The following is a 14151-nucleotide window of genomic DNA, read 5'->3' as shown; positions in this document are numbered from 1 at the left end:
AAACCCCATCTCTACTAAAAATACAGAAATTAGCCAGGCTTGGTGGCAGGTGCCTGTAATCCCAGCTACACAAGAGGCTGAGGCAGGAGAATTGCTTGAGTCTGGGAGGCAGAGGCTGCAGTGAGCCGAGATTGTGCCATTGCACTCCAGCCTGGGTGACAAGAGCAAGACTCCATCTCAAAAAAAAAAAAAAAAAAAAAAAAAAGAAGAAGATAAATAGACATAATACCTACTGTAGAAAACTATTCAACAATTAGACATTGAAAATAAAAAAGTTAGGCACACTAGGATCTGAATTAGAAATGCAAGTACAACTAAAACTATACTTAGACATTAAGTTTAACTTAGCATAAAAGTAGATTTATTTTAATCCGTAAAATTAACTTCCTAATAATGCAAGAATTTGAGACTTAGAAATTTAACAACTTTCTGTGATAGGTCTAAATTTTAAAAAATATATTTCAAAAATTTACATTGCAGGCTGGGTGCAGTGGCGTATGCCTGTCATAGCAGTACTTTGGGAGGCCAAGGTGGGAGGATTGCTTAAGCCCAGGAGTTCGAGACCAGCCTGGGTTAACATAGTGAGATCCATCTCTACAAAAAATACAAAAATTAGCCGGGTATGGTGGTCCACACCTATAGTCTCAGCTACTCAGGAGGCTAAGGTAGGAGGACTGCTTAAGCCCAGGAGTCCAAGGCTACAGTGAGTTAGGATATTGCCACTGCACTTTAGCCTGGGTGACAGAGTGAGACCTCTTCTCTTTAAAAAAAAAAAAAAAAAAAAATTAGCCGGGTTTCTGTAGTCTTATCTACTTGGGAGGTTGATGCAGGAGGATCATTTAAGGCCACGAGTTTGAGGTTATAGTGAGCTATGATTGTGCCACTGCACCCCAGCAAGACTCTATCTCTAAAAATAAATAAATAGATAAATAAGTAAAATTTACATTGCAATGGAACACTCAGGAAAAAAATTAACAGCTTCCTTTGCTTGGAAAGAAAGGTTAAGTACAAATAGAATTATGGGGGTACTGGTCGATTCTACAGATGGTTCATCACATCATCAAGCCAATGTATTTCTAATTGTTGGGTAAAGAGTCCATCAGGAAAATCATTAAAGGACAAATTACACTTACAGAGGCTTTTAAAGAAGGGCGGGCGTGGCCGGGCACAGTGGCTCACGCCTGTAATCCCAGCACTTTGGGAGGCCAAGGCGGACGGATCACAAGATCAGGAGATCAAGACCATCCTGGCTAACACGGTGAAACACCATCTCTACTAAAAATACAGAAAATTAGTCGGGCGTGGTGGTGAGCGCCTGTAGTCCCAGCTACTGGGGAGGCTGAGTCAGGAGAATGGTGTGAACCCAGGAGGCAGAGCTTGCAGTGAGCCGAGATTGGGCCACTGCACAACAGCCTGGGTGACAGAACAAGACTGTCTAAAAAAAAAGAAAAGGCGGCGAGGTGGGCAGATCACCTGAGGTTGGGAGTTCAAGACCAGCCTGACCAACACGGAGAAACCCTGTCTCTACTAAAATACAAAATTAGGCAGGCGTGGTGGTGCATGCATGTAATCCCAGCTACTTGGGAGGCTGAGGCAGGAGAATTGCTTGAACCCAGGAGGCGGAGGTTGCCGCTCACTGAGATTGTACCATTGCACTCCAGCCTGGGCAACAAGAGTGAAACTCCGTCTCAAAAAAAAAAAAAAAGAAGGGAGGGTGTGGGGACAACAGGAGACTGAAGTAATTGGAGTAACTGGGGCCAATAAAAAGAGCATGAATTCATTTTAAAACTATTCTAGTATAAGCTTGGAGTATGTACAATAAATAAATAAATAGAAAAGTGGATGAAATAGAGTTTGAGAAAAGAAACATACAGGAGAATAGGTAGGCTATTTGTAAGAAAATACTCTGTCTCCTAATTATAAATCAAACATTTTGATGAGTTTTATTATCTCTTTTTGAATAATAAAATAAATGATGTCAATATAAGCAGTAAAAAGAGATTTACAGAAATCTATATTTTTTCTTTTTTTATTCTTTTTGAGACCGAGTCTCACTCTGTCGCCCAGGCTGGAGTGCAGTAGCCCGATATCAGCTCACTGCAACCTCCACCTCCCAGGTTCAAGTGGTTCTCCTGCTTCAGCCTCCTAAGTAGCTAGGATTACAGGCGCCCACCACCACGACCGGCTAATTTTTGTATTTTTAGTAGAGACGGGATTTCACCATGTTGGCCATGCTGGTCTTGAACTCCTGACCTCAGGTGATCTGCCCGCCTCCCAAACTGGGGCTCTTTTTATTGGCCCCAGTTACTCCAATTACTTCAGTCTCCTGTTGTCCCCACACCCTCCCTTCTTTTTTTTTTTTTGAGACGGCCTCCCACAGTGCTGGGATTACAGAGTGAGCCACCACACCCGGCCTTCATTTTAAAATCAAAGTTATGAAATACAGAAGACTCAAAAAATTAGGCTAAGACAAGGTACTAAAAAAATATATATCATTTACTAATATTGTCAGACATGGAATAAAGAAATGTCCCACTTGTACCTACTATAATATTCCAACAGAACAATGTAAAATTTCCTTTTTTTAGGTGTTTGATGATCTGCCTAGCCTAAATTTAGTCAAAATTTTAATACTATAATTACAGTGATACTCAGAGATAATAAACATATCAACAAGAATGAGTAATGACACAATTGCCCTTTGTTAAATAGTGATCTGTGCTATTATATATACAGAATCATCGTGTTTGGAGAAATATTTATAGCTAACCTTTAATACTGGGCTTCCAACATTCTCACAGACAACAAAAGTTGAAAAACACAGAATCAACTACACAGAGTTGCCAATCAGGATAAGGAGATCAGACAAACTTTGCATTAAACATTGAATGAATATAATGGTACAGACAAAAATGCATAATATTGATCAATATAACAGACTGCTAACTTATTCAACATTTAAGAGCAACGTGTCAATGTGAGAGAAGGGAAAGTTTCAAAAAGAAGGCAATTATATTAGACTATGACAGGGAAAGAAAGAAGCATTGAAAGAACAGGTAAGAACAAAGATGGGGTATTTAGAAGACAGTGAAAAGATTAATTTGACTGGATTTATATGAGAAAGAGTAAGTTTCAACAAGCAAATTAAGGATAATTACAGGGTCAGGCATGGTGGCTCATGCCTGTAATCCCAGAACTTTGGGAGGCCAAGGTGGGTGGATCACCTGAGGTCAGGAGTTTGAGACCAGCCTGGCCAACATGGAGAAACCCCATCTCTATCAAAAACACAAAAAAGTAGCTGGCCGTGGTGGCGGGTGGCTGTAATCCCAGCTACTTGGGAGGCTGAGGCAGGAGAATCGCTTGAACCTGGGAGGCGGAGGTTGCAGTGAGCCAAGATTGCTCTATTTGCACTTCAGCCTGGGCAACAAGAGTGAAATTCTGTCTCAAAAAAAAAAAAAAAAAAAAAAAAAAAAAAAAAAGTCTCCTCTATTCACTTGTGGTCACTGTTTAAATCCAATGACAAAGTGTATGGAAGTATCTACAATGCTCCTTCATCCATCCATGGTTCACTGATGTATGTGATAGGTATTGCACTATGCACTGTGATACAAAAATAAATCATAAATCTACAGTTGGGCATGGTGACGCACACCTGTAGTCTCAGCTACTCAGGAGCCTTCAGCCTAGGAGTTTCAGGCTGCAGTAAGCTATGATCATACTGCTGCATTCCAGCCTGGGTGACAGAATGAGACTCTGTCTCAAAAATAAAAATAGAAAGCAAAAATAATATCCTATCTTCATCTCCTATAACTGAGTATAGTAAGGAAAACAGATAAGTAAACAAATTAGGAAGTGATGGTATGTGTGCTATTGCATAGTGCTCTAGAAAGTAACATCTGAACATGGAGACAGTGGCTTCAGTTGGCTTCCTTTTGATAGAGTGAGTTTGAACATTATGTAGGAGGCAATAACCAGTAGTCAAGATTTCTTTTAAGCTCCCTGAGAACAGAAATCTGATCTGCCTTATGCCTTACTGTATCTCCAGTAGCTATTTAGGTAAGAAGCTATGAGGACTTACACTAGGAAGATGGAGGAAATGTTAGAAACTGATGAATCAGATACATTTGAAAATGACAAAACGAATATATGACATAATAGAGCAGAAAGAGTCAAAGGATTATTCCAAACCCTAGTCTGGAAACTACAGTTAATGCTACCTATACCCAAATTGGGAAGGTATGAGAAAGCAAATGTTGCTTTAGATAAACTGAATTTGGGGCTACAGTATGACATCCAAACGAAAATGTTTTATAGACACATGGTTATATGGATCTAGAATCTAGGTGCAAAGTGAGAGATAAGCATGTAGATTTAAAACTCATAAATTTCAAGGTGATCGGTTAAACTATCAGAATATAATTTATTTTAGGAAATAAATATTTACAGAAAATAGCTATAAGTCAAGGAAGTGATCTTGGGGAATGACAATATTTAAGAAGAGAAAAAAGTAATGAGGGCAAAGTTATCATTTGATGGTATAAATCTATGATATGTGTGTGTGTGTGTGTGTGTGTGTGTGTGTGTGTTCTGAGATGGAGTCTCGCTCTGTCACCCAGGCTGGAGTGCAGTGGCACAATCTCGGCTCACTGCAAGCTCCGCCTCCCGGGTTCACGTCATTCTTCTGCCTCAGCCTCCTGAGTAGCTGGGACTATAGGTGCCCAACCACGCCCGGCTAATTTTTTGTATTTTTAGGAGAGATGGGGTTTCACTGTGTTAGCCAGGATGGTCTCAATCTCCTGACCTTGTGATCTGCCAGCCTCAGCCTCCCAAAGTGCTGGGATTACAGGTGTGAGTCACCACACCCGGCTTATGATGTGTCTTAACAGGAATTAAATAGCAGACTTCATCTCTGAGGCATTTCAACTTTTTACAACCTTTAGTACAATTCTGCTGCTCAGTAACAAAACTGTTAAATCTGTGCCCAGCTAGGGGAGTAACAAAGTAATTATATTTAGTTTGGATCCCGTATTTCCTTATATTGTTGCAAAATTCAATTGTGCACTTGAATATTATTTTCACTCTGGTGGCCAGCTGAAAATGATTTGATTATCAGCAACAAGATAGCTTCATCCCAATAGTTTAAACATGAGAACACAAAGAAACAACACACCCACTAGCTATTGAAAGTCTTTGAGTTGTATTAAGTTTGAAAAATTGTAAAAGATTATTTTCAATATTTAAATTCCTTTTCTGAGCTAAGTGAGCTAAAGTATATTAAATATATAATAAGCATGTATTGCATGCATATGAAGTAATTTTTCATACATTTTACTTTAATTCATATACCATCTGGTCTAACTTCACATGCTCCACATCACCTAATCAGGTGAAAATTTAACGCACTTTTCAATTCACATTAAACAACACAATAAAACTTCACACAGAATGCTAGACATTCTGTAAGACATCTCAAATATCAGACTACAAACTTCAGAAAGTAGTAGAGAAGAAATTCAATAAGAGCTAGGCCGGGCGCAGTGGCTCACACCTGTAATTCCAGCACTTTGGGAGGCTGAGGCGGGTGGATCACCTGAGGTCGGGAGTTCGAGACCAGCCTGACCAACATGGAGAAACCCCGTCTCTACTAAAAATACAAAATTAGCTGGGCGTGGTGGCGCATGCCTATAATCCCAGCTACTAGGGAGGCTGAGGCAGGAGAATTGCTTGAGCCTGGGAGACGGAGGTTGTGGTGAGCCGAGATCGTGCCATTGCACTCCAGCCTGGGCAACAAGAGTGAAACTCCGCCTCAAAAAAAAAAAAAAAAAAAAAAAAAAAAAGAAATTCAGTAAGAGCTTCGGTCATGTGGAATAGATAAACTTTAACCTTTTCAATTTACAAAGGCATAGTTTGATACTTTTGACTACAACTATCCTTTTAAACTAGTGAGTTTTATTGGGAAGGTATGAGAAAGCAAATGTTAAATGAGAAATCAAATATAGCCATTTCTCGTGGCTAAAATTTTATTTTATTTTATTTTTTATTTATTTATTTATTTTTTTTGAGGCGGAGTCTCGCTCTGCCGCCCAGGCTGGGGTGCAGTGGCCGGATCTCAGCTCACTGCAAGCTCCGCCTCCCGGGTTCACGCCATTCTCCTGCCTCAGCCTCCCGCGTAGCTGGGACTACAGGCGCCCGCCACCGCACCCGGCTAAGTTTTGTATTTTTAGTAGAGACGGGGTTTCACCGTGTTAGTCAGGATGGTCTCGATCTCCTGACCTCGTGATCCGCCCATCTCGGCCTCCCAAAGTGCTGGGATTACAGACTTGAGCCACCGCGCCCGGCTAAAATTTTATTTTTTATTTAAAAAAAAATTTTTTTTTTTTTTTTTTTTTTTGAGACAGAGTCTTGCTCTGTCGCCCAGGCTGGAGCGCAGTGGCCGGATCTCGGCTCACTGCAAGCTCCGCCTCCCGGGTTTACGCCATTCTCCTGCCTCAGCCTCCCGAGTAGCTGGGACTACAGGCGCCCGCCACCTCGCCCGGCTAGTTTTTTTTTTTGTATTTTTTAGTAGAGACGGGGTTTCACTGTGTTAGCCAGGATGGTCTCGATCTCCTGACCTCGTGATCCGCCCGTCTCGGCCTCCCAAAGTGCTGGGATTACAGGCTTGAGCCACCGCGCCCAGCCAAAAAATTTTTTTTTTTTTTTTTTTTTTTTTTTTTTTTTTTTTTGAGACGAAGTCTCGCTCTGTCGCCCAGGCTGGAGTGCAGTGGCCGGATCTCAGCTCACTGCAAGCTCCGCCTCCCGGGTTCACGCCATTCTTCTGCCTCAGCCTCCTGAGTAGCTGGGACCACAGGCGCCCGCCACCTCGCCCGGCTAGTTTTTTTTGTATTTTTTTAGTAGAGACGGGGTTTCATCGTATTAGCCAGGATGGTCTCGATCTCCTGACCTCGTGATCCGCCCGTCTCGGCCTCCCAAAGTGCTGGGATTACAGGCTTGAGCCACCGCGCCCGGCCAAAAAATTTTTTTTTTGAGATGAAGTCTCACTCTGTCGCCCAGCCTGGAGTGCAGTGTTGCAATCTCAGCTCACTACAACCTCCATTTCCTGGGTTCAAGCGATTCTTCTGCCTCAGCCTCTCCAGTAGCTGGGATTACAGGGGTACACCACAACACCCATCTACATTTCTTTTTGCATTTTTAGTAAGACCAGGTTTTGCCATGTTGGCCAGGCTGCTCTCAAACACCTGACTTCAAATGATCTGCCCACCTCGGCCTCCCAAAGTGCTGGGATTACAGGCATGAGCCACCACACCCGGCCTCATGGCTAAAATTTTAAAATCAAAGTTGTAAAGTCTTTACTTTTGTCTGTCTGTATTATGTGTACAGGTACACATGTATGTTTGTATACTATCTACATGGTATCACTGACCTATAAATAAATGAACTCGTAAATTAAATAACTAGCCTGCATGCTTTTGAAGTTCATATGACTTTGGCAGTCTTTGGTAAATAAAGATAGTTTTTAAAAATTTTATTATATTTTTGAGACGGAGTCTTGTTCTATCGCCAGGCTGGAGTGCAATAGCGTGATCTCAGCTCACTGCAACCTCTGCCTCCCGGGTTCAAGAGATTCTCCTGCCTCAGCCTTCCAGTAGCTGGGACTACAGGTGCATGCCACCACACCCAGCTGATTTTTGTATTTTTGGTAGAGATGGGGTTTCACCATGTTGGCCAGGATGGTCTTGATCTTTTGACCTTGTGATCCGCCCACCTCAGCCTCCCAAAGTGCTGGGATTACAGGCATGAGCCACCGCACCTGGCCCTAAAGATAGTTTTAAATTGTTGGTGAAATAAAATAGAAACACGTTCAAAAATAAAAACCAGTAGAAAATAAGAGGATAATAACATTTCTTAATCACAAAAGGGTATTTCAATCAAGAAAAACTAGGCTGTATATTTTAATTCTGTACAAAAGTCAAAGGAAACATCAAGATAAGTCACTTTTGCTTCATTAGTCCAATGTTCATTTATGGGTTTCAATTTCTCAACTATTTTATTTTTAAGTTTATATTTTTATGTCATTAATTTATTATATTGCCACTATTATAAGCAACATGAAACTATTAGATCTAGTTACAATAAACCTAGAGAGAATGAAAAAGAAAGTTTAAGGACGGCAACCTCTTTTTTCTAGCCATCTATTGGTAATATTCACTATCATTTCATTTATTCATTTGGTAGTTAACACATTCAACTTATCTTGCATTATTCAATTTAATACCTAGAGTTGTGACTATTTCAAGTATCCGGAAGGTAAATGACACATGATGACTTATAATCTGTTGAGATATGAGTTATTATCATGAGAGATGGGAGGCTGGGGTATACAAACTATAACAAAAATGTTACTGCAGGCTTTTTACACAAAACAATTGTAGGAAAACTATTGACTGGCTTTTGAATTGATTTCATTATCAGGAACATATTAGGGCAAAAAGACCACATTTCTATCTCAAGGTATATATAGGCCCTGCATATAGTAGGCACAGGGAGCAGTCTATTGACTGATTGACTGGACTTGTGGAAGGTAAAGAGAAATCAAGGAAATGAAAGAAGTATGGTAGCTATAATTTATACCTAACAGCATCTGAACAACCTTACCATCTCCCCATTTCCAAGGCAAACCTATACTATCTAGATTTGTGTAGGTACAGTCTATGATGTTCACAATGATGAAATCAACTAAAAACCACCTTTCTCAGAATGTATCTCCTGTTGTGATGCAATGTATGTCGTGGTTGCTCAAACCCTGTACATTCCAAAGAAAGCTTTGTTTTCAGGAGTGGCCCTTGGCTGGATTCTGAGAGATAACCTCTGAGCCCATGAAATATTCTGCTTTACAAATGTTTTTGTATGCGTGAGGCCTGGGCCATTATGTACCAGACTGATGAGGTCAATTGATCCTACAAAGTGATTTATGGTGAATACAGTTGTTCCTCCCTCAGTATCCAGTGAGGACTGGTTCCAGGACCCCAACAAATACCAAAATCCATGGATGTTAAAGTCCCTTGTATAAAATAGCACAGTAGGTCGGGCACGGTGGCTCATGCCTGTAATCCCAGCACTTTGGGAGGCTGAGGTGGGTGGATCACTTGAGGTCAGGAGTTTAAGACCAGCCTGGCCAACATAGTGAAACCCCATCTCTAACTAAAAATACAAAAATTATCCGGGTGTTGTGGCATGCACCTGTAATCTCAGCTACTCAGGAGGCTGAAGGAGAAGAATCATTCGAACCTGCGAGGTGGAGGTTGCAGTGAGCCAAGATTGTGCCACTGCACTCCAGCCTGGGCAACAAACGCTTGAATGTGGTAGGCAGGGGTTGCAGTGAGCTGAGATCACGCCACTGCATTCCAGCCTAGGCAATACAGCGAGACTTTGTCTCCAAAAAAAAAAAAAAAAAAAAAATCATAATAAATCTTCATATCTGATAGTGGAAGTCTTTACAGTTTATTACTCTTATAAATTGTCTTGGCTATTCTTATTCCTTTGCAGTTTTCATACACATTTTAGAGTCAGCTTATCAGATTCCACCCAAAACCCCCAAATCCTGCCAGGATTATACTTGGGATGGCAATGAAGTTCTAGATTAATCTGTGAGGAATTGACATAATTAAAAAAATGAGCATTCCAATCCATGGACATGGATTTATTTATGTATTAATTTCTGTCAACAATATTTTATAGCTTATAGAGGTTCTTGTAAATCTTTTGTAAGAACTTTTCAAGGTATCTGATGTTTTTATGCTATTGAAAAGTTTCTTTTTAAAAGTTTCACTATGTTTATTGCTGCTATATATAGAAATATAATTTGTATATAAATCTTGCATGTAATGACTTTGCTAAATACATTTGTTTATACATTGTTTTGAGTTTTCTACATATAAAATCATATTGTCTACAAATAATATTAGCTTATCAGTTATATTTCTTCCTTTCCAATCTCTATACTCTTTATTTCCTTTTCTGTGCTTTACTGCATTGATTAGAATCTACAGTGAAAAGCTGAATAGAAGTGATGATTGTGGGTATCCTTTTCTAGATCTCAAGGGGAAGGTTTTTGAGAATTAATCATTAAATTTGATATTTGTCATAGGATGCTTAAAATACTCTATCGAATTAAGGAAATTACTTTCTAATCTTCCTTTGCTTAAAATTGGTTGTTTTATCATAAATGCATGGATTTCCTCAAATGCTCTCTTTACATCTTTTGAGATGATTTTCCTCATATATTTTGTTAAATTAATTTGGTAAATTATATAGATTGCTTTTCAAGTATTAAACAACCTTGAATTTTCAGATTAAATCCAACATGGTCATCATGTGTATAATTTTTATCTATCTCTGGATTTGACTTGCTAATATTTTGTTCAGAATTTTTTTTTTTGAGACCAAGTCTCGCTCTGTCACTAGGCTGGAGTAGCACAATCTTGGTTCACTGCAACCTCTGCCTCCCGGGTTCAAGCGATTCTCCATCCTCAGCCTCCTGAGTAGCTGGGACAACATGCGTGCACCACGGTGCCCAGCTAATTTTTGTATTTTTAGTAGAGACACGGTTTCACCATGTTGACCAGGCTGGTCTCGAACTCCTGACCTCAGGTGATCCGCCTGACTTGGCCTCCCAAAGCGCTGGGATTTACAGGTGTGAGCCACTGCACCTGGCCTTGTTTAGGATTTTTATATCTATATTAATAAGAGAAACTGCCATAATTTTTCTTTCTCATAATATTCTTAGTTTTGCTATCCAACTTACGCTGGTCTCATAAAATGGGTTGGGGAGTGTTTTTTCCTTTTCAGTTCTCTGAAAGTTTATGTTACATTGGTTGTATTCTTTCATGTTTGAAAGAATTCACCAGCTGGGTGCAATGGCTGACACTGTAATCCCAGCACTTTGGGAGGCCAAGGCAGGAGGATCACCTGAGGTTGGGAGTTCAAGACCAGCCTGACCAACATGGAGAAATCCCATCTCTACTAAAAATACAAAATTAGTAGGGCATGGTGTTGCATGCCTGTAATCCCAGCTACTCAGGAGGCTGCGGCAGGAGAATGTCTTGAGCCCCGGAGGAAGAGGTTGCGGTGAGCCGAGATCGTGCCACTGCACTCCAGCCTGGGCAACAAGAGCAAAACTCCATCTCAAAAATGAAATAAATAAATAAATAAATTAAGAATTCACCAATGAAACCATTTAGGCACCAAAATATTAATTTACAGATTCATTATGTTAATAGACATGGAATTATTCAGATTTTCCCTATCTTTTTGTGTCAGTTTTGTACAGAAGTGCTTTTCTAGGACATTGGCCATTTCATCTAACTTTGCAAATGTTTTGGCATTAAATTAATAATACCTCTTATTATGTGTCCTTTAATATTATTTGTAGGATCTATATTGATGTTCTTTTTTTCATTTTTGTTATTGAGAATTTGTGTCATCTCTGTCTTAATGTGTGCTGACGGTCTTTCCAATTTCTGTTTTTTTTTTTTTTTTTTTTTGAGATGGAGTCTCACTTTGTCGCCCAGGCTGCAGTACAGTGGCATGATCTCGGCTCACTGCAAGCTCCGCCTCCCGGGTTCACGCCATTCTCCTGCCTCAGCCTCCCGAGTAGCTGGGACTACAGGTGCCTGCCACCACACTCGGCTAATTTTTTGTATTTTTAGTAGAGACGGGGTTTCACTGTGTTAGCCAGGATGGTCTCGATCTCCTGACCTCATGATCCGCCTGCCTCAGCCTCCCAAAGTGCTGGGATTACAGGTGTAAGCCACCACACCCGGCCGGTCTTTCCAATTTCACTTGCCTTTTCAAAGAACCACTTTTTGGTTTGCTTGATTTCATACAGTGACCCTGCATTAGTAATCAAGCTAAACTCTCATTAACTTTTACCAGTCTCTTTTGAGGTAAAGGGGGAACTTTTGATATCTGTTCAGCTTATTTAATGATTATTGGTTTATTCAAGTTTTCAAATCTTCATGAGCCAATTTAGGTAACTAATAATTGCCACAGTTTGAATGTGTCCTCTCCAAAATTCATGTTGCAGCTTAATCCCTAATGTGGTGGTATTAAGAGATGAGGCCTTCGGGAGGTGATTAGGCCATTAGGGGGATGAGGCTCTCATAAATGGGATGAGGGACCTTAGAACAGGGGGCCAAGCGCAGTGGCTCACTCCTGTAATCCAAGCACTTTAGGAGGCTGAGGCAGGCAGATCACCTGAGGTTGGGAGTTCGAGACCAGCCCGACCAACATGGAGAAACCCCGTCTCTATTAAAAATATAACATTAGCCAGACATGGTGGTTCATGCCTATAATCCCAGCTACTTGGGAGGCTGAGGCAGAATTGCTTGAACCCGGGAGGTGGACGTTGAAGTGGGCAGAGATTGCGCCACTGTACTCCAGCCTGGAATCTATGTTTTCTGGTATCATTTAAGATTTTTTCGTTTATTTTTTCATACTCTCAAGTTTTCGTTACAATGTCTAAAAGCAAGAATTTTCTTCATTTATCCTAATACTTAGCAGATACATTCAACCTGAAGACTCAAGTCTTTCTTCAAAATTCCTTTCAAGTACTGATTACCCACCATTTCCTCCAATCTCTTCTTAAAACGTCTATTAAACATACATACATCTTCTATTTCTCATAACATCTCTGTCATATATACATATGACAAATAACACATTGGTATCTATATCTGTCTGTCTCTTTGCCACAGTGTGCTACATTCTTGCTGAGTATCTCAATATAACCTTCCAAGTAACTTCTCTTTTGGTCAGCTATGTCCATGGTCTACTATCTCATACACTGGGTGGCTATGTCAGTGGCGAACTCATTAAGCCATCTGGACTAGAGATTGGAAAATACTTTTAAAAATTCTATAAGTAGGCCAGGCGCGGTGGCTCACCCTTGTAATCCCAGCACTTTGGGAGGCCAAGATGGGCAGATCGTGAGGTCAGGAGATCGAGACCATCCTGGCTAACACGGTGAAACCCCATCTCTACTAAAAATACAAAAAATTAGCTGGGCATGGTGGCAGGCACCTGTGGTCCCAGCTACTCGGGAGGCTGAGGCAGGAGAATGGTGAACCTGGAAGGCGGAGCTTGCAGTGAGCGTAGATTGCGCCACTGCACTCCAGCCTGGGCGACAGAGTGAGACTCTGTCTCAAAAAAATAATAATAATAATAATAATTCTATATGTAAAGGAAGATCAGGTATTCTGTGATACACTAGCTTGCCTCTCCAATGTGCTTGGGAGAATGATTAATAACCACTGTTAAATAAATGAAACCCTGCTGCTATACAGAAAAATCAATACGAGAAGTAGTTTGATCAACAATCACTCCCTACTGTTTGGAGTAACCACCCTTGTGACTTTCCATATGGGAGCTGACATTTGAAGTAAATTCTTATCTCTGTTCAAAGCTTCTAAATACAAATGGTATGTCCCTCCTAACTGGCAAACAGGTGGGCCTCGCCTGGATTTTCAGTTTCAACTATTTTGGAAGATGTCTATTTCTTTGAAGTATCCCTACACTGTATTTTGTGTCACCACATAGCCTACATTCTAAAGTTTAAATTAAACTAACCCAAATACATCTTCCAAATATGGTGAAACATACCCCAAAATGTTCTAGCCACTTTTGCATGATGTGGTAATACAAAATTAAATTTATAGGGCCGGGCGCGGTGGCTCAAGCCTGTAATCCCAGCACTTTGGGAGGCCGAGACGGGCGGATCACGAGGTCAGGAGATCGAGACCATCCTGGCTAACACGGTGAAACCCCGTCTCTACTAAAAAGTACAAAAAACTAGCCGGGCGAGGTGGCGGGCGCCTGTAGTCCCAGCTACTCGGGAGGCTGAGGCAGGAGAATGGCGTGAACCCGGGAGGCGGAGCTTGCAGTGAGCCGAGATCCAGCCACTGCACTCCAGCCTGGGCGACAGAGCAAGACTCCATCTCAAAAAAAAAAAAAAACAAAAAAAACCAAAATTAAATTTATAAAAATACGCAGCTCTTTATAAATATGTCAACATAAGTATGATATATTAAGCTATAAAACAAAAATAACGAGTTAAAGCTGCCAAAAAATTTGTAGTGAGGTCAGGAATGGTGGCTC

At 40.7% G+C, this 14151-nt stretch overlaps 2 protein-coding genes across 5 annotated transcripts in view; both read right to left on the bottom strand.

Moving 5' to 3' along the window:
• Window positions 1–14151, bottom strand: part of EIF3J (eukaryotic translation initiation factor 3 subunit J) — a 670767-nt gene that overhangs the window by 173512 nt on the left and 483104 nt on the right. The gene's annotated exons all lie outside the window — the stretch shown is intronic.
• The window catches only part of GOLM2 (golgi membrane protein 2), a 127900-nt gene that overhangs the window by 13932 nt on the left and 99817 nt on the right, over window positions 1–14151 (bottom strand). The gene's annotated exons all lie outside the window — the stretch shown is intronic.

This window comes from Macaca thibetana, chromosome 7 (genome assembly GCF_024542745.1).
Source record: "Macaca thibetana thibetana isolate TM-01 chromosome 7, ASM2454274v1, whole genome shotgun sequence".
Classification (NCBI taxonomy): Eukaryota; Metazoa; Chordata; class Mammalia; order Primates; family Cercopithecidae; genus Macaca; species Macaca thibetana.
Note: the sequence above shows the minus strand (reverse complement) of the source record. Positions and strands in the feature narration are given on the sequence as shown.